The sequence below is a fragment of the Colius striatus genome, chromosome 1, assembly GCF_028858725.1.
Source record: "Colius striatus isolate bColStr4 chromosome 1, bColStr4.1.hap1, whole genome shotgun sequence".
In the NCBI taxonomy this organism is placed as follows: domain Eukaryota; kingdom Metazoa; phylum Chordata; class Aves; order Coliiformes; family Coliidae; genus Colius; species Colius striatus.
In genome coordinates, this window is record NC_084759.1 from 170,830,804 (window position 1) to 170,857,143 (window position 26,340).

Consider the following 26,340-nt stretch of genomic DNA (forward strand, 5'->3'; position numbering starts at 1 on the left):
CCAGCATATGTGATGCCAGAAATGGATCGGCATATTTCCTCTTCTTACAGCGAATGAAATCAAATGGACTGCTGAGCCTGTGCCCGAGTAAATATGAGAGCAGCATTTAGCTGGCAAATGAAAACCTGTTTTGCCTAGAGATATGGTTCAGTCCATTGACTAACATCTGTCCCCGCCTCCCAGCCCCTCTTCAAATGATGGAGACATAGGATAGGAAGCTCCTAGTGCTGGGCTTCCCCTTGCTGGCAGGCAGGTCTCTTCAACTTTGTCCTCTGCTGGTTGATAACTGCTTGAAATCCCGACTTTCTCCTTTCACTTCAGTATCTTTCTCCCTTGTCTGTTTTCACATTGAAATATTACAATCAGTAGGTTTGATAAAGTCCACCCCACTGTTTGTGGTTTGTTTTTTGGTTTTTTTTTTAAGGGAGAACAATATGCTTCCTAGTCACAGCTGAGATAAGGGAGGGTTTGTTTCATGATACCGGAGCATCTAGTCGAGGGCTGCAGCCTTGCTCCAGTGCTTGATTCATGCTGGGACAGCTCTTTGTGAAGCAGAGGGTCAAGGGGGCTGCCGGCTGGTGCTGCTAAGGAAGGAGATGGAACGCTTTTTGGGCTTTGTCAAGCAGATAAGAAGATCGAGGAGAAGAAAAGGCAAAAAGTACCGGCCAGAGGAGGATTACCACGAGGGCTATGAGGATGTCTACTATTATGCCTCAGAGCATTTTCGAAGTAAGTATTTTGCATAACCTCATATTCCTTTGGCTGTGGTAAATGTTATGCTTTTAAGATGTTTGCAAACCCAAAACCACACAAATAATATTCCTCCCTTGCTAGAATCTGAGCCTCATGCAAGTATTACAGCGACGGCTCCTATTAGGGCTTTATCTGTCTGTGACTGCTGATGAACAATACAAAGCAGCTGAAGTGGCACGGCTGCTCTGCAAGTAAGCAGGGTCTGTCAGCAAACCCGGGTAAGATTTCAGGTGCGGTTAATTGAGTCCGAGTGCTGGAAACCTTTTGTTAAAACACTTTCTGTTGAGAAGGGATAAGGTGGCATTAGCCCTTGCAGAGTGCCTTTTGGGATGCCACACAGATATTTTTAAAGCACTGTAAAGGCAGGAATCACTCATTTGTAAGTTGATTATTAATGTTTGTTATCATGGGAGAGTAAGTCCTCTGAGCCTGTGCTGTGACTTGGTCATTTCAGTAGCGAGTAACTTAAGTGGGCTGATTCTGTACTGCAGGTCCAGGACCACTCCTGAGGAATCAGGTGGTGGGTTTTGTTTGTGTGTGCTCACGTGACAGCAGCAGCTCACCCAAAACCAAAATAAACTGTGGCCTCGGAAGTCCCCGTGCAAACTGTGCACTTTCTCTGCAGCTCATTAGGGTCTGTTCCCCGTACCTGTTAGACTTAGGAGCCTGGGCTTCTGCCAGAGGAGGGGACGTGCCCAGAGGTGCCCACTAGCATGGAGGGAGAGAAGCCACGCTCAGTCTCTGCCCAGGGTATTGTGCAGTGCTGTCAGGATGAGGTGTTGGCACTAGAACCAGCCATGCACAGAAATTACCTTTTTAAAAGGTTTGTGCTGTTCTGGCTGGTGGTTTGGGAGCTTTGTAATGAAGCTGTGCCTTTCATTGAACAGCTGAAGTTTGATGCACTTTGTTGTTGCTGTTCTTCTATACTATGTGAGTGGTTGTCTATCTTTTTGCATCATTTGGCTTCATTTCCACTTTGCTGAAATGATTCACAATAACTTTACATTTGTTTTAAAGCAATGAATGTGATTGTTCTTTACAGCACCAGAGTAGTGCTATCCTGCAGAAAATGAGGAAGGAAGAGATTTTCTTCTTAGTTTTCTCACAGTGTGACATGACTGCCTAATTCCAAAAGTAAACTAACATCGATGTTTGGTTGTTTACTAGGTTTCTCCTTAATATAATCTTGTTCTCTTTCCATGTTTAGAAATATTTTTATTTTCCATTTGCTACGCTGATAATTGTGGAATTTACCAAGATGTTATTAAAACAGAGTTCTTATAAGCAAAAGACCTATTTGAGGGGCAATACAGTCATAACAGATAACATATTGACATAAAATCTTCTACACAAGAACTAAGCTGTTTAAATCTACTTAGCACTAAAACCAGTGAAAACTATACTTTAGTAAAAGCAGGTAACTTTTTCCTGCTTTAATATGTAAATCAAAGGAAGGTGTCAAAGCAGTATGTCAAAATATTTCCCTAGCTGATAGTTGTTGTTGAAGGTCTTTTAAATAAGAAAGCAAAACCCCTCCAAAAGCTGTCATATATAATAAGGATTTCTGAAAGCTGATTAATAAATTATTAACTCTTGACTTAATGTAAGACATTAATATTGAGCCAAATATCTAATAGGTTATTCCTTTCTTTCTACATAGAAACTAAAGCCTGTGTAGGTCGTAAGTATTTCAGACTGGATGAATGTGTGTCAGATTTTGAAGTGGTGTTTCGAACAGTGATCAAAATACCCAGATTGAATGGTGTAAATGAGGCACAGTTCTATGGAGTTGGATGCACCAGGAGTTTGCAGCTTCTCAGTTACTTAAACACAACACGTCATGGGAGATTTGAACCTTGGAGTCATTACTGACATATCACATCAAACAAAATTGCTCCTCAAGTAATTTTGTCTAATCTTTCCATGTGCTATATGTGTTACTGTTTTGGTTGAATAGGTGTGGTAGCTACTTAAAGCAACATGCAAAATGTTGAAAGATGCTGCAGGTGCTACTATAAAAGCTCTCTTGAAATTGAATTTTATGTAATGGGTGTGATGAAATGTTTTATATTTTATTTAATTATGGTCTGTTGTTATGCAGTTTACAGTGCAAATTTAGAGCAATTGCAAATCTTTTTAATAGCCATTCCTTCTGCATTCATATGCTTGGAAGAATGTGAGAATAACATCATATTTCTTGGTAAGATTTTCAGAAATCAGAGCTAGTGAAATAAAAGACCTGTTGTTCATTCCACTGAAACAAGAGTTGGAGCTTTTATAGATTGTTTCCTCTCCCTGCGTTGTTTTCCATCCCTCCTCCTTCATTGTTATGAGTTACATATCCAATTAGTCGGTGCATTTGGAGATTGTCTGAGACAATCACTTTATGAGCTTGTTACTCTCCTCTCCATTTGTAGTATTGCTTAGAGTGTTGTATGGAGGCAGAATTAATGGAAAGATGCAGAAACTACATGAGAATAACCAAAGGATCAAACATAAAGAAAACAAAGTTAAAAATAGAAGAGGCCTCTGGAAATTACAGCTGTGCCTGGATATTCGGATTTTGTAGCTCCTGATGTTAACTAGACTGTCTTTACTTCTCTGAAGCTTTGTGATGGAAGACTACATTAGCTGCGATATTGGGATGAAAGGAAGGTATGGTAGTTGCTAAAGTTCCCTAAATGAAAGAGGCTCTTGAGTCAATGTCTTTTTGCTTGGACATTTCATCCCTTTGGATTCATTTAAAGGGACATCCTTGTTTTGACATCCAACATCAGCTCTTCTATCTTTCTGAAGAGTCTTTTTCTGTGCTATGTAATGCTAGAACAACTATTTAGTATCCAAACTCGTATTGACGTTAGTAGGGCAGGCGTCATACTCATTTTGGTGAGACTTTGCAGTGTGAACATAATGGGTGATGAAATTGCTACCCAACCTACTCAGACAAGTTGGTGCTTACTGCATAAAATGCTTTACAAGGCGTTATATTTGTCTCGCACAGCTTTACCACACTGCCATTCAACCTGTTCCCTTTAATGAGGCTTTGCATGAAAAAGGCCCTCATTATATTATTACCAAGACTGATAGTGAACGTCAGGAATGCTGTGTAGCAGAGCTGCCTGGAACGTTCCCAAAAATGACATATGTCCTTTTGCTGAAGTCAGGGTGTTTTGCCAAGACCTTTGAGTTTTAGCCTAGTCTTGAGCAGGAAGGTGTTTCTGGGACCCAGCCTGGTGTGGTCACCTCTGACCAAAATAAACAGAAACCCCTTCCTTCCCTACCCCAATTTGATGTCAGCAATAAGTCTTTTATTTAGCAAAATACTTGGAAGGGTTGGGATTTCTTCTAATTGATTTTGGAACCTCACAGCTTGTCATCATCCACCCATGCCGGTCCATAAAATGTGGCTGTTAGAGGGCACTACTGTGAATGGCTACTTTAAGTTTTGTTGTCATTTGTGTTAATTCTGGTTTCTATCATCTGTCTCCTCCTGAAAGATACTTTGTTTTCACTGGATCTTGTTCCTCCCAACAGGATGTCAGCAACACAGACCATTGGCATAAGGGTTTCATTTTTACATTGATGCACGTGACAAAAATATTAAAGAATGATCGCAAAAAGCAATGTTAAAAGAATTTTACTAGTAACCTCTCACTAACCCAAAAGGTCCAATTTTTTAGTCATGACCTTAAAACATTCCATTAGTCACTCGGAGTCCCACAAATAATTTTCTTCTATTCTTTAACAAGTAGCATGCCATAGTGTATCTGTGGCAAAGTTATGTAGCATTTTCCTCTGTGTTGCCCTATGTTAATTCTTCCACAATTCTTGTGTGAGGATCATCTAGTTTCTCAGTTTTAGGACAGCTGACTGCTTTGAATTTGCTTCCAAAATGCATGTGAGAATCTTTCTTTCCATTAATTGTCCCATCTCTCTGTGTCATCATTGGAAAGTGAAGGTAGGGTATTTGACTTCTAGCCTAGTAAATAAGGTAAAAAGGAAAATTTGAAAGTTTTATGTAACTCAGTTTAAAATGTCCTCTTCGTTAACTGAAATCTGGGAATAATTAGCTAATGGATATTTGAGATGCTATTTCGGATGATGTCAGCAGAAAAACTCCACTTGGGCATTCATTCTCCAACACAACTCAATGTTATGGTGCAGAATCTCTCTCAGCTGCGAAAATCTTACGAACAAAATGTCTTGGCATTTCATACCCTCAGTGGCTTTAAAGCTGTATTAAATACTGATAGATGGGACTTGCTACTGAAATAGTATGAAGACAAAACACTGAGGGAAGTGATATGCCTAGAGTTTCTTAATGCTATGGTCAGTAGCAGCATCACTCATCTCAAGATTTTCTCCATTTTGTAAATTGGTACAAATGGTTCTTGTCTGTGGCACTCTCATAGATTTGATTGGGGTTGTAAAAGAGTTAATATTTTTATGAGTAATTTGGTGACAAGGGCATTGAATATCTCCAGCTCGGGTTGTGGAGAATGTAATTGATCTTCAGGGTGAGGAACGCAGGACAAACACTTTTCATTTTACAAAGTGCACGTGTTGCTAGTCTGGAGTTTAATTGCATGAGGGCGTGGTGAGGAGTGTCTACTCCACTCACAGTTCTCATGTCAGTACAGTAGAATCGCAACTTTCATTGAAACTGAAGGTAATACGTTTGTTGCAACCAACAAGAAAAACGGCTTAGTAACCTGAACGGAGAATATGGCAAGCCTTGAAAACACAGTGAAAAGAATCTCTTGTAAAAATAACTAAAATTTACTAAAGCTTCTCGTTTCCTTCTACTTTATGACTTTTTCGTGACTATTGGATCCTGGAGATTTTAATTAATGAATTCTAGTTCTTTGGTGTTTCTGTCTGTTTTCTGTAAGTCACTTTTTTTCCCTCAGGATTGAATAGCCCCAATACCAGGAGTTCTGAAGGAATAGGATGCAGTGCACACGTCCAGAGACAGTTTGCCATCACAGGGCCACCATCCAGTGTCACTTTGCAAGCCAGGCATGGTGATGAAGGCAGCAAGTGTATTTCAGCTTTACTGCTGGGACAGACAGTATCAACTTTCCCATTCAGAGAATTCTGAATGAAATAAAAGTGATAGCAAGTGACTGCTTTCTCTGTATCCACTTCCCCTGTGCAGGTGCCTGTTACCACCTTTTCCATTTTGAATTACATTTAGGCGCTCATTAGATAAAAGTGTTGTGCCCTTATGCTGTTTCTGTTGTTTTTTTCATCTTCATGAGTGTTAGATTCTATTGGGGGTTTTTTTGAACAGTTGATCATTGCATCAGCTGCAGTTTTGTATTTCATTGCAACCACCCTTTCACAAAGGATGGTTCTGATGATTTTTTGCGAACTACGTGTGTGTTTTGGAAGTGATCTCATTTATTTACTGTCTTGTTCATCATGGTTTTTAATGAATCTGTCTTTTCTAGAAGAACCCAAGACAAGATTTAGATACTATTCTCCTTGTATAGGTAGCAAACTATTAGGAAATGGTTATAAAAAGGAGAATGTTAGCAGCTCTTGAGCTTCCCATGAAGTTGTTTAGGTCTTCCAAACCCATAAGAAATAAAGACATGTAAATCTTGGGATGGCACTTCTGTTTGTATATGCTTAAGCTGTTTGAATAGTGGCTTTAGCCATGTTATGTTGTTTATATAAATACAAGATAAGTGGTTCTGTTACTTATGCCGTAGCGTGATACTCAGCTACAGAGTCTGTCAGTGAGGCACCTGAGACTGGAACAGTACATTTCTACTAGCCAGACATATGTTGCTAGTTTTGCTGAAACATTTTCAATATATATGAAACAGGCCACAGAAACATTATGTTACACAGAAGCATTACTGGAACAGCCAGTTGAAGTTTGTTAACAAGAGGGTTACTTTTTAAATTTACCCTTTGTGGCCCTTCTACTACTGGCCCTTAAGACTCTTGGGGCAGCACAGAACATGAATGTTGCTTGAGGGAAACCAGCCTATTTATTTTCGTTTGCTGAAATAATGATACCTGAATTATGTTATTCTTTGCATGAAGTGTAAGCACTTCTTCCTGCTAGCAACTGTAAGTGTAAAATTTCTGCACTACTTTTCTTTTGTTTACTTTCTGCTCCTATTCTTTACTGAATAATTTAATAACCTGATTGTCCCTGCTCAAGAAATGTATTTATTATAGGTCTGCCTTCTCTTACAGTGGCTGCTGGTACAAGGTTGTACCTTCAATGTTTTACAGAATTTGGCCCACTTTATATTTTAGTATAGCTAGAATATATGATATTCAGGTTCAAACAATGAAATTTACAGAGATCTGGACTTCCTGCTTCCTGAAATGGTGTGTAAGTTACAATTTTTGTCAATTTACATCATGAACATGTAGTGAAGTGATTATTTTTTCCCCTTGAATATTGTGAAGTGAATGAAATATCAGGCTTTATGAACTAAGATTAAAAGGAAAGTAAAAGTGATTCTGTGAAAAGCAACTACTGAAGCGTCGGTTTTAATATTGGCCTTCATTTCCAATGGAAAACTTAAAACAGTGGAACAAAGAGAGAAACAACAATGTAAACCCTTTGCTGATAAGATTATAAACAATTATTGAATGATTACTGTGTTTCTTCAGCAAGGCACGCTGGCAGCTATAATTAATCATCAGCATGAATATAAACACCTGTTTACCCTAGATAATGTTTGTGGAAGGCAAATTTGGTAGTCTTCATTGTATGTGCAGAAATTACCAAGCAACTTTGTTTTTAATGTTTTCCAGCAGAAAAGAGCAGGGGTAGTGCTGTGGCTGGGCACAGGAGTCTGGAATGGCCAGACTGCTGATGGCCCAGGCACATGAACACTACCAGTTTTGTTCAGAGGATTTCCCTCTGAAACCCTGGAAATTATACATAAATCCTCATGCAACAGTATTGCAGTTCTGAGGACACATACTGCAAATTTCTAAGGCAGTGTAACTGTGGATGCCAAAAGAACCTTCATTTGGCTTCTCTTTAAAGAGTCCTTAATGAAGGGCTCTCTGCTCATTTCTTCTGTGATGCTTGTGATGTATTTGGCATGTGTCAGAGGCTGTGCTGAGTCCTGGTGCAGTATTGTGCCTGGCCTTCCCACCACCCTTCCTGTCGGGGCTCATCCTCGTTTCCCTGACTGGAGAGCTTGAATTTGCAGACATGTGGCACAAGTTGCTGTAGCATGCCAAGGGAAGTATGGTTTGTATATATATAAAAATGTATAAGACTGACTAGTCGGAAAATCTAGCCGTGAGGCATCTCGGGCTGCAACCTTTAAATTGTTGCATACCTTTGATGATAATCTCTCTGTGCTCTAGTTCTCTGAGTATGAAATGAGGTTAATGGTAGCTCTCCTTCACAGGAATGCTAGGAAAGTGAATTAGTGTTTTGCTAAGCTCTCAAATGCTACGGTGATGTGCACCATAGACGAACTCAGGAGGAAATTAATGTCTGGAGGGAAGGGCTTAAATAGCGTGTAGGAACTGAGGCATGGAATTATACTTTGAGCAATGAGGGAAAAGATTTTGAATAATTTCTCAGGTATATAAAATCATTTATCTTGAGCACTGAATGAGACAAGGTCTCATGCAGAAAGTAGGAGATCAGATAATTAAAGATTGTGCTGTGCATATGCAAAAAGAGGCCAAATTGAGGCTTACTAGGAATTCTCAGATCTGGCACTTGCAACTTGCAGTTTGCTTTTTTAATAGGGAGGGGGGTGTGCATGTCATAAAAAATATGGAGCAACAGTTCCTTGGGTTTTATTGCCCAGCAGAAATTCCATAATAGCATGTTCTGGACATACTGCTTGCTATACCAAAATATCCTTGGTGTTAAGATTACAGAAGTAAATTTTGTTGAGTGTCCATGGGATCTGATCACGTGTGTAGGACTTCAGTGATTTTTTTAGTACAGCCTCTGTCCTGACACTGTGAACACTCTGGGCAGCTGTGGGACAGAGGAGGGAGGAATCAAGTTTATTTTTGTCTGTCCCTGGGCACTTGGATGATGAGAGACATTTGAGAACTATCTTTGGAAAGGTGGCCACGGGAAGAGACAAACTGAATAGGAGCGGCAGGGTACTAGAGCAGGTGTGAGATCCACCACCTCGCAGGAATCTGCAGCATGCAGAGGACCTTGCTGCTCCTCTCCTACAGGCCCATGGAGGGAAAGAAAGGAACAAACCCTTCAGATTTGGCCAGCCGTTTATGTAGTCACTAAACATGATATAAAATCTGTAGTCCCTGTGTAAGGCACACGGACACTGTAAAGGCACCGGAAGACATGGTTTTATGTCTTCTGCATATGCCTGATGTTGGAGATAGGCCATCAGAGATGTTTTTCAAGTGTTACAATTAGGCTTGTACGTGTAGGCCAGGTGCCTATTAGACCTTGTGTGTACGTGCTTGTGTATGGAGTTGAGGAAGACAAAGATGGAAAGGCAAATATTTGTGGGACAGTGAAAAATTTTGGAGATACTTAAAACATAACTGGACAAGGCTGAAAGCACACCATTGTGCTTATTTTAAGTTAGATCCAGCTTCAAAGCCAGCTGTGCTCTGAGCAGGATACTTGGTCCAGAGGATTTCCAGAGGACCCTTCCAAACTCAAATATTATGTGATTTTATGTAAGGGAGTTTTGAGCGGAGAAGAAAGGATGACTGTGCAAGGCAGAAAGGAGAAACGAGAGATTAAAGACAGCTCTGAGGGAAACACTGTTTGATTGAAACTACCAAAAAAAAATAGTGAAACCAAAAGTCCACAGATACCATGTAAAGTATTAACTCAATAAATTCTATTTTCAAATTTGTTTGCAAATGCTTTCCTTGGGTATGTTTAACAAGCTCTGTGGCTGCTCATGTTTATGTTATTTTGATAACACTGTTCCTCTCCCAGAGGGGGAAGCTCCTCATTCAACAATACACTTGATTGCTATTCTGTCAGCTGGTGGCATCTCTATTGAAAAAAACCCAAAAGTTTCACCATATATTGTGAATAAATGCAGTAAAAAAGGAATGGTACACATACGCATATTTTAAATACACAGTGATATTAGCTTTTTGCCCTTGCTTTCTGCAGGCTAGAGTAGGAAGTAATTTAAAGCTTTGATGAGAGTAGACTTAGATTAGGTATTAGAAAAGCTCTTCACCGTGAGTGTGGTGAGACACTAGAACAGCTTTCTCAGAGCAGTTGTGGATGCCCCATCCCTGGAAGTGTTCCAGGCCAGGCAGGATGGGGCTTTGGGCAACCTGGTCTAGTGGAGGGAGTCCCTGACCATGACTGGGGGGTGGAACTAGGTGATCTTTAAGGTCCCTTCCATCCTACACCATTCTATGATTGTATGAGCTGCTAAAGATGAGTTGCATTAGGAGCATTGGTGACAGCTGTATTAGCAATGAATGCTCAGAAATCATAAAGGATGTTTGCCATGCTGTCTGGTAGAAATGTTGCATCTGATAGCCTACTTTAGGGGAAATCAGAAGATGCCTGTGAAGGAAAGTTGTGAGAGCGCATGGACCTCTGGCAGAGTGCTGCCAGCACCAGAGCTGAGATCACATGAAAGTACATCTAAATATGTCTGGTGGCATTTACAATTCAGAAAGTAGAAACACAGATTTTCTGTTGAGTGGTGGTAGAATTTCACATGGCTCTTCATGAGAATGAAGTATTGCCTTTCATTGCTAAAAGGAAACGGGAATGACTTCTGAAATGGGGAGGTTGATGGTTTTAACTGACCATCAATAATTAAATGGAGTGCAGCAACACCATGGAACCACTGGTCTCTCTGAGATACCTATAAATTTAATGATGCCTTGGTAGTCTCTGAAATGCTCCCTCTATAACTTGACCTATATTTCACCCAGGCTTCCCAGAAGATTTCGAGAGTTATGCAGAGGTCCCCAGTATGATGCTGTTCACTCATACTATGCCCTGCCTGAAAAAAGGAGACAAGTTTTCTCAAGTTTAGGGCACTAATGATTCATTTATATTTTTCTTGGTATACTCTAAACATAATTTCAAAAATGGAAGTATATTTAGGAATGTGTTAGATTTTTCTTTCATTCCTCTGCTCTCCTAATCATTGTGCATGTATTTGCTGGCTTATTTAGGCAGAGAGTACCAAGCCCTGTGCTACAGGAGTGCAGGAAGGGAAGAGGTTTGTTCGCTGGAAAGAGTGTGACCATCCCTTTAAAATACCGCCACTCCTGAATTTATCACAATGGATGGAGAAAGCACTGAATGGTATCGTTTTGTAACTGATACTCGATTACTGTGCTCCAGTTCAGTGTTCCTGTGTTTGTTATTCTTGGGTGGGTAGAAAACAGTGCTCCTTTCTAGTTTCTTTGTCTTTAGTTTTTTCTTTTGTTTTGTGATTTTTACTACTTCTCTGAACTTATAACAAATGTGAAAGGCTGTGGATTTGTAGGGCAGATTGTGTCATGCAAATTGTTTCCAGAGACTGAGCAAAACTGTCGTAGGCCATTCTAGTTACAGCCTGGAGTTAGTGGTCCTTTGTGCTGTCCAGATAATTGGGCTTTTTACAGCCACATGTCCATTCACAGTAGGTTGTTTTCTTTCTCATAGATAATGATAGAAGTTTATTAGCTGTTGGTTTAAGTCTCTTACAAAAATGTAGTGCTGGTGGCCTAATTATTCAGGAGGTTACGTCAATGTGAGTAGAGAAGGCAGCCAAGGTAACATACTGCTCCATTGTATAAAAAAAAGCTTTAATATATAGAAAATGCTCAAATCCTGTATTTTTCTCACAATATTTCATAAAGGCAATTTCTGAAGTTCTGTGAAAGTAATTGCTTGGAACGAAGTCATGCATAGCTTCAATATATTGGTGTTTTACGTGCTGGTAAATTGTCAGTGGATTTGCAGGTAAGGAAAATGTGATTTTGGTCAGTGGTCTCTTATTTTGTGGTAAAATGTCTTTTAAGTCTTGGTGACTTGGTAATTATGCTTTATTATCCCTTAATTATATAAGTAGCAGCAGCTTTATGGCCTTAGATACATGTAAGCTACTACTAACTGCTTTAGAGACATGTACGAATAAGGAGAAAAATGTCACTTGGTTTTGAGTAACCAACAGAAGGTAATTAATAAACGCTGATAATCACTTCTCATTTTAACTGCTTCACTAAACAATTAATGTTGTTTCTGTAATTACTGTTCATATTTTCTTGCTAGCAATTTCTCTTTTTAAAACACACAGCTAAGTTAAACTTTAAAAAGAATCTGAGAAACCAGCAATATTTAAAAATCTGTAAGGAGAGAGAGGTTAGGTGATGATATCTAAATGAGAGAACATACCTTTTGATATTTTGATAATACATTCAGCCCAGTGTGTACCTTTTTTTAAAAACATATACTTCTCCTCCCCATCCCCTTTACTGATGTAAATAGTTCTTCTTCAACTGGACCTTGAACAACTGAGTGACCCTGTTTTATTTATCTGTTTGCTTTCCCAAAGTGGAAATTTAATGAATTTTCTGAATTACAATCCTGGAAGCCATTTCTCTTTACATGTCCTGAAGTCTTTTAAAGTACTAGGAAAATACAATTATCATACCCAGTGTCCCCTGAGTTTGCAATCTAAGATTTTTCTTGCAGTTTTGTCATAAAATCAAATCATGCTGCAAAGGGCAGAAAGGTATCACATCCCATCTGCAGTCACTTAAACCCTCAGGCAAGTGAGGGCTTTCTAGTCCTAGAAAGGATGAATACACAGGTGTATGTCTTATTAATGCAAAGTGGAAGACTCCTGCTTACGGTCTAGAGTATGTGGTTTTCTTCTAAAAACACATTACACTAGTATTGTAACTGCCAGCTGCAATTTCTACCTACTTATTTCAACAGAATTATATATGCAGCCAGCAAGCAACAAGAATGGTTGGTTGTTGATGTGACAGCATGGTCTAGAGCCTGAGATGTACATGGCCATCCTTTAGGCTTGACCTAAGGTTGCTGGGGATGACTTAAGATTAGGTCAAAAAAACATATGAATAGGAAGCTGTCTGGGGAAGAAGCAGAGGAAGCAAAGTTCAGATATTGTATCTGCAAATTCAGCTGTTTTATTCAGAGATTGTGGTCTTGGATTTTAATGTGTCTTCCTGTGCATCTTAAAATGCATGAGGAGATTTATTTGTTTGTTTACTTATAGCTGCTGCATGGAAAACAAAGCTCTGAAAAATCTGTCTGCAGTGATTGCACTTTTCCTGGTTGGTGGTTTATTTTATCAAGCAGATCTGTAGACTTGACAGTGTTCTTTGTAAAGTTTTAAATTGTTTGGGCTGCGCCTTGCCATAGGCCAGCCAAAGCTTTGGTTCTGCAAATCCTGGGCCTGTGATGCAAGGTTCTGTAGCAGTGAACCCTAAAGAAATTAGTGCATATGGGTAGAATAAAATGGTTATTCTTGGAGTTTTTTCCAAATGTTTTGTTGTTTGTGTTTCTATACTCTGTTTCACTTTCTGGCAGAGATAAAAGAATATTTTGACTGAGGGATCAGCATCCCTGGATTCTTTCCTTCAAGATGATTTGTAAGCATGTGTGGTTTTATTTCATTTTGGTTCACAAGTGAAATTGTTCAGACTTCAAAAACAAAGCCAGCTGATTAGTTCTGCATTATTTCATTTCTATGCATGATTTCAACCTTGTTCATTAAAGCTAAGGTGGAAAAGCTGGGTCTGAAGTACCATTGTTGACAGGAATCGCTAGCCTGGAGCACAGAATTCAATAATCATTGATTAATACAGTTTACTGCTGATTTATTTTCTTTGAGAAAGCCTGTTATTCTTGCCAATATCTTTTATACATGAGCCTTCACTTAGAATTTAAAATTTTAACCAGCAATGATAGTAATAATAATTGTGTTTTAAACTGTAATGCATCTGGGGAGCAGGAGGTGGGGAAGGAATGGGCAGGGAAGAAAGGAAAAAATAGTGAAGCTTATTTAACACTGACCCCAAAATGGTGTTCTACTCAAGCAAAAAATGAAGTAGATGGATGTATTGTATTAAATAAAAAATGTGTTAAATTCCCTGTCAAGTACAATGAGTTTTGGTTGGGTTTTTTTTTTTCAATTCATTTGGAGGAAAATGGTTTCAGCGGAGTTCTAGAGAAGACTGCTGCTCTTTACTATGTGAAAAGCAATGACTGTTAACAGAATCCAAGCACAGAGATGTATGCTTCCTTTAGTAAGGAGGCCAGGGGGGATGTTGAAGTTGTAGACTGAGTTTTGGACAGGAGCTAAGCATGTTTGTATGCATAGGTAGAAAATACACATGCAGGTGCGCGACAGCTTGAGGATTTTTGCTACAGTTGAAAAGATTGCAAAGGAGACAATTAACTGTGTGTTTATGCTGATCTCTCTGCTAGAGAAACTGCTTGTTTCTTCAAATGTGTGAAAAGAAAGACATGAAGAACTTGCAAGAAAGTGGACTTCTGTGGTGTGGAATAAATATTTTAAGTCTGGAGCTTCAGGTTGCAGTGCAGAAGTCAAACATCCAAAGCTTTGGTCTTTGTGTCTGCAGTTAGGCTTAGATCTAATGCAGAAGTGAATGACTGCCCTTGCTGTGTGAAGGTCTTGATGGTGTTTGGGGGTGGGGGTACATGTGCACTCCTTCCTCTGAGCTCTCCTGTGAGAGCAATTATTAGGGGGAAAAACTCTTGATGTTGAAATTTAAACTCAAATACGTGCATGTGTATGTATGATTTGGGAATTGTTACTTTTCAGCAGAAAAATCCCCTTATGCAGCTCCTCAAGTGTAGATAAGCTGTATTTCCACACAGTGAGCCTATTTGAATTGTTCAGGGGGAATGAAATGAGTAAGCTTCGTAACAGGCAAAGTTCCTGTATCCTCAAGGGTTATGACCACTTCAAACATCTTTGGGTTTCTCTCTGTAAAATGATTTCTCTGGCTGTGTTCTTTTGCCATAGGGAATAAGAAAATAAATATTTAATCGATTTGAAGATATTCTTTTATGTTGCATGTGTTAGGGACATCTACCTCCCAGGCATATCCACCAGCAAGCTCCATATTTGTCCCCTGGGGTTGATAGTTCTGTGCTGCCTGTGATCTGATGGGCAGCATTTGGCAAGGTTTCACTAATTTTTACTAATTGCTGATAAATAGCAAAGCAAATCTTGTCCTGTCATTTGATGAAGAATTACTGAAATGTACGAGAAAATTGGCATTTTTGTACTGCCTTTTCTTACTTTTTTTTTCTTCACTGATAGTCTTATTTATGTATTTCTACTGTTTTCTATGGGAATTGGAAGCAAAGATGCTGGATGAAGAGATGCCAGAGGCAGGACAGTGTCCGTGCCCATTCCATGCCCTTCTCTGCTTATTAGCAGGCATAAGCACTGCTTTAATTGGTATACCTCAGCACAAAGCCTGGCTTTAGGCTGCTTCTTCCTTGGGCATATCAGATACAGTCCTACTGAAGACAAAACATCTTGTGGTTTCTATGTGTCCTTTGGTTTATCTTGACATACTGATTAATTTTAAGGCTAAAACCAGTTTTGTCTACATAGGATTTTATGAAATGTGCAAATGGATGCAAATAGATGGGCTTTTCCCCCCTCTGTGTACTGTTTTCTGTACAAAAGAACATGTGTCAATCAAGATTGTGAGAATACTCTAGGGAAAAGGTTTGTGAGTTTTTGATAACCTTTTAATTCTAGGAGCTATTTAGAGATGCAGAACTACAAAATTATTTTCCAATGGCAGTCTGTCTACCACTTGTTTTTCAAGTGTTCTGAGACCTAAAGCTGCCTAAAAATACTGTCTCATCATTTTTGTGTCAGAAACCTGGGTTTTACTAAGCCACTGCTATTGCAGAGATTATTTGAAACCAAGATGACAAAAAATGTGACGGAATGAGATTTGTTTCTACAAAAATTAAGCTAACTGGCCTACATATACACTCAAGTAAGATTGATGAATGGTATAAAATGAAATAACGGGTTTGGAACACTGCTATGGAAGACATGAACAATGTCCAGCAGGAGTCCTGAGCTTCCCTTTGATACCTCAGCTACATCCTATCATGGTCTGTTGAGGGACTGTGTTGGGCCAAGAATTAGACCTGTTTTTTCCTAGCTTTTCTTACTGTTTAAAGCTCAAGGTCCGCATGTGTCTGTGTTACACTGAGCTATCTCAGTTCAGGTGGTGGTAGGGCTGGTAGACCTTCCTGGCTTTGCTCCCAAGGTGAAGGCTGAAGGTTGTGTCTGAGCTGCTGGGGTGGCTGTGAGCAGGCATAGAGGTGGCTTTCTCTGCCTTTGCCCACCCCCAGTTCTTCCTTGTCTCTTTCCCAAAAAGCCTCATTTAGTGTTGGGCACTATGTCATGGGTTCGTGTGGAGCTGCTTTTTCTTGGTAGCAGGGGGAGGAGGCTGTGGTGTTGGTCCCAGTAAGCAGTTCTCGAAACAACCCCTGGCTCTTGGGTTCAGACCCACCTCCAGCCCAGCTGGGCCAGTCTGACACCTCTGCCATCACCATTTAAGAAGGGAAGTCTGAGCTCAGGAAGAGGTGGAAGAGTGGTACAAAATGTAGGTAACCATGTGGACCCCACAGTCTGAGGAGAAAAGAAGGAGGCGTACCAGACTGGAGACCCCTCTGCAACCCGTGGCAAGAATGCAAGCTGTGCCCCTGAAACCCATGGAGAGCAATTGCAGGATTGAGAGCCACCAGCAGCTCCAGGTGAGTCCGCTCGGACGGTCAGGAGCCATGGTATAGGCTAAGCTGGAGAGCCTCTGGGCCACAGGGGCGCACACAGGAGGGAGAAATGAGCTGCAGCCCTTGGGATGAACACACGTTGATGCGGCCTGTGAAGGGCTGCCCAGCCTGTGAGGGACCCAGCACTGGAGCAGGGAGGACAGGTGAGGAGGCTGCCTGCCTTGGGGAGAGTCAAGTAGCAGGAGCCATTGGGAAAGGATTGACCCAAACCCCCATTCCATGCTCCCCTGAGCTGTTCATGAGGGAAGAAGATAAAGACACTGGGATCAGGGCTCTGAGCCCAAGAAGAGGAGAGGGGTAGGGAGAAGATGGTCTTAAAGGGCTGGTTGTGCTCTTCATCACTGTACCACTCTGTGGTGTTTTCTATTTGTTACATTTTTGGGTTTTATGTTTTTGGTTGTTGGTGGATTAAATTAATTTCTGTTTTCTTCCCCAAGTTGAGTAGTCCTGTCTGTTTTGCCTGGGACCATAAGTGAGAATTGCACTCTCCCTGTCCTTAGGGAGTTCCAAAGGCCCATGGTACTTAGAGCTGATTGTGGTCCTTTGTTCCCAGATAGACCTAAACTGCAACACACTGGCAGTGCAGCAGCTCCCACTTTTAGGCTTTTTGAGTCAACTCAGATACCATGTTTACTCACCTAAGCAGTACTTTCTTGAGAATTCAGGAAGAGTGCATTTTAAAGTGTTTATAGGAAAAATAAAATTGTGATGAAAATGGTGAAGAAGGAAACCAAAAATTGTTAATTATCCATGTCAGCAAGATATATTTACTCTTTGTTTTCAGTCATAAAATGCTCTTAGCTGAGTTTTTTCTTACTTAATTAATACCAGTTAGATATTGGGTGTTTGTATGAAATCACTTTTTTTTAATGAGAGTGATACTAAACTACTGAATAAAGGCAAACAAAAGAACTTGGCAATTATTGCATTTTTACCTTAGACATATCTGACATTTTGATTCACTACCTTTTCCTGTACTGACTGATTGGCTAACCTGAATAATTTATATTCATCTGCATGTATTTGTGCCAGAGTAGATTTTTTTTTCTGTGAGAGAAAGAGGTAGATATATGCACTCATCTATGTATATAAAATATGTAAAATTTGAACTGTCTTTTGGAGCAATCTTCCTGCTTCTTACTTTTGACTTTGAAAATCGTTGGGCATGTTGGATGAAATTAAGTGAAGGTACAGTGATCGCAAAGATGCTGGTTTTGAAAATATTATGTTAGTCTCTTTAATTTAATTTAATGTAGGGAATACCAAAAATATGTAAATCTGTTGAGCAGTGAGCGACTCGATCAGTTTTGGGGAAACCAGTCTGGTAGTTGGTGGATTAAACTGAGTGTGCTTAGATGTCTTAAATAATGTAATTGTTTCCAAGCAACTAATGACAACCATTGAGAATAAAGTTAATTTGCTAATGGGAATACTGCACCCTTTGAAAAGCCATTTCAAGCACCAAGTTTGTTTCAGAGATTTAATAATTAATCAAAGTGATTATATTAAATGTCAGTGAATATATCTGTGCTTTGCTATCATAACTCTCCCTCAACATGAGCTTCCTGATCCTTAATGATTAACACAGTGAGATCTGTAATGTAATAGTAATGCTGGCACACTGGAAAGTAAGGTACCTCTTGAATATTCGTGCTGCAAATTCTTCAGCTTGGACTTTATTATGAGCAGTGGTTGAAAGGAATGTTTTAAATAGGTTAACCCATAGAATCATAGGAATGTGTCCAGGCTTGGAGATGACTTTTCTTCTTTCCAGAATTGAGCCCAAACATGTAGTGCCAGATCTTCAACTCCTGCTGTCACTCCCCCGTGGCTTTCCAGTGCCTCCGTAATGGAATAGCAGATGTTGCAACGAAGGTGCACTGCTTTTAGCATAGTAAGGTTGGCTGATAGAATTTGACTTGGTCGTTTCTGTGTATTTCTTGTGTTTCAATTACACATTTAACTGTTTGTGAGGTTGTCCGAGGTATACTTGTGCTGTGGAAAGGTGTTAAAATAGTGCAATATCTCATTTACATACAGGCACACAAGCATGCTTGGATTGTTTGAGTTGTCAGACAGAGCAATGCCAGAAATTTCCAATAGCTACATGGGATACAAATAATCGTAAATTTCAACTTGTAGCACATTTTTCCATGACTATGGTCATGGAAAAGAAGAAAATCGGCACTAACAAAGGTCTTTGTGTAGTTGTGTGCTGTTTGTTGGTGGTAGTCCTCTAGTGTAATGATTTATTTTGAGTGGATGTACACATGCACACATGAGATATTTTAAGAAAAGTATTCTGGCCTTCTGAGAAGAAAGAAATCACTTAGTTCCTAAGAATCCACTTACATGCAGGATGACATGCAATGCTCTCTAGAGCAGCACTAAATCATTAAAACATTTGTTCCAGTTTCTTTGTAATACACAATTTTTGAGAGAGGCTTGTACTTGATGCATTATGATAAAGCAGTCATGTTTAGTAGTGAATATGTGTAATGCAACTGGCTTATAATCATAGTGTAGACAGGTCAAAAAGGGCTTCAGAGCAGAAAGCTTGTTAGTGGGCTTCCCACAAGCACGGGGCTTAACCTGATGCATAAGGGAGGATGCTTTGGGCAGTGAGGATAGCGCATCAAGGGTATCCGTGTCATAATGGGCTGAAGAGAGCTACTAACGCTTTCAGTCAGTAGACAGCATTGTTTTCTTGAGGACTTGAGTTGCTTAAGATAAGCTGCCAGATTGTATTCATTTGTTATTTCCCGTAACTTCTCATATTAGAGATGGCAATTGCATCACACAGCTTGAAAAGTCTCAGGGAAAAAAAGAGAAGATCAAAATTATCACAAGTCTAGGATAAAAAAAGACCACATCTTTAAAAGGGCAAATTATAAGGCAGTAGGATCTGTGGTGGCTGCAATTGTTTTCTGAGCTACATTTTGATCTCTTAGAAGCTGTATGCTTCTTTAGAAACATCACCAGCCTGCAAACGGTTGCCTGTAATCTTATATGAGTAATGTACAAAAATCTTTGCAACGTAAATATTGATTTGACTTAGCGGAAGCATGGCCTGAATAAGAGGCATTTGAAATAGGTGAGAGTGATTGCATTCACTTCTGCAAAGATCAGAGTTAATCCAACTAGTCAATATACCAAAGTAATGGAAGAATTCCTTTTAACTGTACAGTTGTATGTCTCCTGTCTCCCTGTGAGTTTTGTTCATAATGTTTGTCTTGCAGGGCTTCATAAAGTTAAACTAAGTCTAATAAAACTATAGATTACTTATTATTTTCTGTTAGACATAATTAGAAGTGTGTTTTCTTCTGGCTGTAACAGTGAGCCCCCACCTTTCCCCTTTCCAAGCAAGCCATAACTGCTCTGTCACCTGACATGTGCTCGTAGATCACCATGATGTGTGCACTTGCACACTCAGATTCCACCTGATGTGTGCACTTGCTGGTAGATGGGCATGACCCACAAGTGGGCTTTGCTCAAGAGGCCTCTGGAGAAGGGATAAGCTGGGACACAGCACTTGGTTGCATGTATACTTTTGGCAAGCTATAGATTGAGCATTATTGTGCTGCTTGAATGTATGGCAAGACTTTACCAGTATGTCTTTTTTGAAGAACTATGTTATGGCCCAAGAAATAAGGAGAAACAACACATTTAAAGCTAAAAAAAACCACTTTCAAACCAAAGCAAACCATTAAGATATGTGTTTAGATACAATGATGAGTCACAGTTCCTTTCCTTGGATTCTCTTAGAGACATTGAGTCATAGTGATGGATACTTTAGACAGGTTTGCAGAAATCGAAGCTTCTGGTGGTATTGAGGATTCTATCTTGCAGGATGGAATGGGAATGTTCAGTGCTTCTTGAACACTAATGTAAAGAAAATTATCGAATAAAAGAGTATGATCCAGGAGTTTGTTATGGGTGTATATATCACTAATTAAAAGCAGAACCTAGAGAGGTTTGTTAAGTTAGAGACAATACAGAGGGTGATTGCAATGTCAGTGGGCAAGAATAATAGAGTGCAGTAGAGGCAGCTGTGTGCTACAAAACTGTATTATTACTGAAACTGTGCCATCACTTGAGGATTTGAAAGTGTTTTGTAAGTGTGGGAAATATTTTTTTCTTTTTTTACTAAGTAAAATGTCTCCACTCTGGATGTAGCAAGAAAGTACATTAAAAAAAAAGATGCAATGAAATGTTGCGATGTGATTGATTAACAAAGCTAAAATGGAAATTACGATGACTTCTTTGTTTTAAGCCTTACTGTGTTAGATTTTTCCATAATGCAAAGATGCTCAAAATCTTTTCATTTTGCTCTGCTGATATCTGAGGATAACATCCGTGTTTGTGCACATTTTTGTGTTTCTACAAGATTTTCAGAGTGGTAAGGCAGGGATTAAATACAAGTGTTTTCTCTGTTTTCATTCCTGATGTTTACTTTATATAGTTTTCTTTTATAGCCACATAATTAGTTTTTCTTGGTTTTCTCAATCTTTGCTATAAAGTTAGGAGAGGGTTAAAAATACTGTTAAAATAGAAAAAAAGTAGTTCCATCCACTGCAACTGATAGAGATGAGCAGGATGAGCTTGAGTCTGCTTGCTCTCATTCATGCAGCTGTACCCTGGGTTTCCATTCATGTCTGACCCTTTCTTGTTACTTTTCCTTCTTACATATATAATTTGTATACATTTGTATATCTAGATATTATCAACACATATTTATAAGTGTATTATAGCATAAATAGATAAAAAGGCAGTGTGTCCCTGTTCTCTCTGGCAGGGGGAGGAGAAGGCAGAGCTGAAGCAGCATGGGCTGCATGCTCTGGCTCTGAGAAGCGCAGCGATGGGTTCCACTGAAGCATGAAGCAATGCCAAGGCATCGCTTGAGCCTTGACTGCCAGGCGTGACAGTGGTTTTGCCCTGAGAACATGTCAAAGTGCCTTGAAAGGCTCTTCTGTCAGGAAATCCTCTGGGATTAATTTAGTTTCCTCAGGGCATTTTTCTTTTCAAGTCACTTCTGTCCACGCTTCCCAAATTTCAGGTATAGGAACCAAGAGGGGAGATGAATTGCCAGAGCTGATTAAGCTACAGGAGAATATAGTATTAACCTGTGGTCTAGAGCTTCTGCCTCAAAGCACGCAGGAGCAGCCCTAGCTCCACAGGGTCATGTTTTGTATTTGCCAGGTCAAACTGTGCAGTAAACCTACATACCCAAAGTGAATTCCCACCCCATTCTCCTTTTCTACTGAGGGTAAGAAACTGACAGGCATCCTTTTTCTTCTTGTGTCCTTAAAGATCTTCCTGAATGTTATCTGGTTTCATTCCAACCCTGTTGAGCAGCAGTTTTAGAAATAATCCAAGTGAGAAAGATGCTTCCAGAAGTGGTCTTTCCTTTGTGGTGTTTCTGAAAGCATAGCTGCTGCGGCTGAAAACTGCTTTTAATGAGGGAGGAACCTATCTCTGTCCCTCTAAGTAAGTGGTGCAGACATGAGATGAATGTGTATGCACAGGTGTATACAGTCAGCATAGGTATGTAAATGTGAAACTGTTAAAATTCTTTTCCAAGTACTCCTCATAAAAGCTAGGAACTGTGTTATTCTGTCTTTGCTCTCAAGATTTTACCTCAGTTGTGTATCCCAGTGCAAGTGCAGTGCTGAGCTCGTATCCATCAGTGAGCTGGTTTATAGGTTGTAGAGAGCAGTCTGATTTGGAGAACTGATTCTGGTTAAGTTCACATGCATTTTTTGTGATTGCTTGTAAAATGTAAATGCAGGTAGTAGAGACTAACACAGATCAGTTTTTCTGTGGCTATAAGGGCAGTTAGTTGTTGGGTTTTGTTTGCTTTCCCACCACTGTAGTCTTTGGATGCCATACCTGCTGAAGCTCCCATTTGCACATACTTCAAAGAATTTAACTCCCTCTTGAACATCATTGTTCCCCTCTCATGACTTTTTGTTGTTTGTGGTTTACTTTTTGGTGTTTTCCATGTGAATAACTAACATCCCCCCTAATTTGCCAATCTATGAGGGAGGAACAGCTAAATGACCATGATCACCTGCTTTCAAGACAGTGCATAGCTGGATATTACAGAAGTAGATCCCAATAGCCCTAGTTGAATAAAAAGTAGGTGTGTCTCTAATGAGCAGTGGTGTTTCCTATAGAAATTGGTTTTAGCAGCAGCACCCAGAAAGGATAATGCTATGATTATCTTCAGATAGAGGAACTGCCCATAAGCTGCACACTCAGCTCTGCTAATATTGACGAAGGTAAGGCTGTTTGTAAGGTGAAAAGCTGAAATTTCTGTCACTTTTATTTTTGGGAAATATTGCAAGCCAGTGCTTTTGCAAAATGGTTGTGAGAAAAAAAACCCCTCAAATAGCTGTGGACTTCAAATCAAAAGACATTTTGACATTTTGAGTTGACGCTAAAAATCAGAACAAATGATATTGTGAACTAGACGCAAATGTCAAAGCATTTCCCAGATACATTTTTGAAAGAAATTTATCATGTATGCACTTCCTAGTGTGGTTGTTGGCCTGGAAACAGGGCAGAATCCTTTGCCTGGTTGAAGTTTGTCTGGTTTGTTAATGTCGGCAGCTTTCTTAAATGTAGTCTCATTGCAACTCACTGTTGCAATGACCTTCATACTTGTCATGGTTTAACCCCAAACAGCAACTAAACACCATATAGCCACTTGCTCACTTGTCCCTGACTCGAGTGGGATTAGGAGGAGAATTGGGGAAACAAACAAGGTGGTGAGTTGAAATAAAAACAGTTTAATAACTGTGAAGAAATAAAATATAATAATAATAAATAGTATAGTAATTGTAATGAAAAGGATTGTAACAAAGAGAGAGAAACAAAATCCATGAAAAGACAAGTGCTACCTACTGCAGCTGCTCAGCACTCACTGACTGATGCCCGAGCAGCAACCCGCCCCTCTCCACCAACTCCTCCTAGTCCATGTACTGGGCATGAAGCTCTGTGGTATAGAGTAGCCCTAGGGCTAGTTGAGGTCAGCTGCCCTGGCCATGCTCCCTCCCAGCTCCTGGTGCACCTGCTTTCAAGCAGAGTCTGGGAAACTGAAAAAACTTAAGTGCTAATTGGCAAAACTAAAACATCAGTGTTATCAATGATATTCTCAAACTAACTCCAAAACACAGCACTGTACCATCTACTTGGAAGAAAATTAACTTTATCCTAGCCAAAACCAGGACAATATGATAGGTATATATGAGACTCAAGGTGTTTTCATGCCATGGACCATTTGGTTAGCCAAATGGTAAACTGCTATGTCTTTTAAATCAGGAGATTTAGAAATATATGACCCCTAAACAAGGGTTTAATGGATGCTGTATATTCCAGGATGTAGTGCGTGAGCCTGTGCTGTCCCTATCATCTTCTCATTTGAGGCTCAAAAATGCAGTGCAAGTAATAAGCCTCCTGTTGTTCAAAGAAACTCCTGCAGGTTTGCTGTCTGTGCACATTGAATTTCAAGACAAAGTTCTTGCAGCCTAGTGGAATTTCAGCTTTTAAATTAATCCAGTGAAGAAAAATTCCTTGAGATATCCCCAGTAGAACTCTTTTAGCTAAATCCACACAACAAAGAAAGGTAAGGTAAGATTACTTCAGGAGACGATTCATGTGATGTGACACTTAAGGTTACCTGTCAAAGACACCATAAAATTATTATGGTGACTGTGAGAGCTGAAGTATGAAAGCATGTAAGTTTCTGTCCAGTTTTAGCAGGACCCTTCTGAGTCAAAATATTAATTTGTTCATGTGTTACAAACTTGGTCTGTAAAGGTGGAGCATCATATGAACTTCTACTCTGGTAATGTCCAGCATATACACTCTTTATACTCATTGGACATAGTAGAAGGTTATACTTAAGAAATGCAACCTACAGCCAGTTGGGAAACAATGGAATGTGGCAAATTACACAGAAATCCACAGGGTTTCCAGTATCGTATCAGCGTCTGTCCTAAAAATGATCAATTTATGCTGTTTCCTTGCTTCCTTAATAGTTGAGAGGGTCAGAGTGTTTTGAATATTTTTGGTGAGAAAGGGTTTGTAAGTGGCTCTGTCTAAAAGCTTTCATCGGCAAAGGGAAATGTCTGTGTACAGGTGTTTTCTGCCATGTTCTCTTGGGACATTTGAGCTTAAAGCTGCAAGCCGAGAGAGGCCCTTGTCGAAACTCTGCCAGGCAATCTCAGTAGTGGCTCACAAACACTGCAGCAAGAACGTGTCTCAGAAATAATTTAAGTTGGAGAAGCCAATATTGGAAATGCCCACAAAAATGGTCTGTTTGAAACGTAGAGCAAAATAGGTTTATTTTTTTCCTCATTCCCTCTGGACCAGTTGTCCCTAGACAACTTCTCATTGTAGCATGTCGCCCATAAGATCTAAACATGTTGCTTAAAAGGACAAAGTTATTAAATATTGAACACTGAAGCTGATGGAGAAATAGAGGTATGCGTTTGTATATAGGATGTCACTTGTAACATGTTGTTGCTCAAAGACAAATGAAAACAACAGCCTTAGCATACAGCATGTCTTATTTTTGACACAAAATCTCTCTTCTGACTTTCACAGAAGTAGAAATGGGAAATAATTGGAACACCTGTTGGCTCGGGAGCTGCAAATACTTACCAGTTCCCCCAAAATGTTATGCCCAGTTAACACTGCCTTGTTTTGTTTTGTTTTTTAATTCTGAGAAGTGAGGCAAGCTACACCTGTCTGGTTAATCTTACCTAGTTCTTACTTGGTGCTGAAGCACCATTGCAGCCTATTATAGGTGTTAGGTATGATTTGATTATGAATACTGAAGTACTCCAGATGAAGCACATTTGGAGTTAATTTATTGCTGGAGAGATTGCTTATGTGGTTACTAGCGACAGTAGGCTGGGAAGGTGAGGAGAGGCTGCCACATTTCATGTGAGACAGCACTGGGGATGTGTGGATCTCTGCCTTCAGGGAGATGATCAGTCAGTTGAAAGTTTATGGGTCAGGAGTAGAGCACAGACCATTGTAGGTGATGTTGTTGTGAGTAGCTGCTACAGACGGACCCATCAGAAAGAAGCAATACATGATACTTTCTTGAGCCAGGTGGAAGAAGCCTCACATTTGCAAGACCTGGTCCTCTGGGGGACTTTACCTAATATCTACTGGAAGATCAACACAGCAGGGCACAAGTAGTCTGGGAGTTTCCTGAAGTGCACTGATGATAACTTCCTAGCTCAGGTAATCATTAAGCTAATAAGGAGAGGTGTTTTCTTGGACCTCATATTTACAAATGAGGAAGAACTGGACAGATGCGTGAAGGTTGCATTGGTCTTATCTGCAGTTTCCATAATATGGTGCAATTCAGGATGCTGTGAGGGGAGAACAAGACAAGAGTGGGATCACAGCCCTGGATCTCAGGAGAGCAGGCTTTGGCATGTTCCACAACCCACCTGGAAGAGTTTCCTGGAATGTGGTCCTGGAGAGGAGTGGTAAATTTTCATGGATCATCTCCTCCAAGCTCAAGCATGGTCCATCCTGATGTACAGGAAAGCAAGCAAAGGTGCTAAGAGGCCTGCATGAAGGAGCAAGGAGCTCATAAGAGAGGAGGATGTGGGGAACCACAGACTGGTTAGTCTCAGCTCAGTCCATGGAAAGGTAATGGAGCAAATAGTCCTGGAAATAATTTCCAAACATCTGATGGACAAGATTTAGATCAGATTTAAGAGGAGGAAATCATCCCTGACCAACCTTGATAACTTTCTACAATGAGATAACAGCTGAATGAATGA

General features: G+C 39.9%; 1 protein-coding gene across 1 annotated transcript in view; it reads left to right on the forward strand.

The window, feature by feature from the left end:
- Positions 1-26,340, forward strand: part of GRIP1 (glutamate receptor interacting protein 1) — a 323,990-nt gene that overhangs the window by 97,631 nt on the left and 200,019 nt on the right. The window lies entirely within an intron of this gene.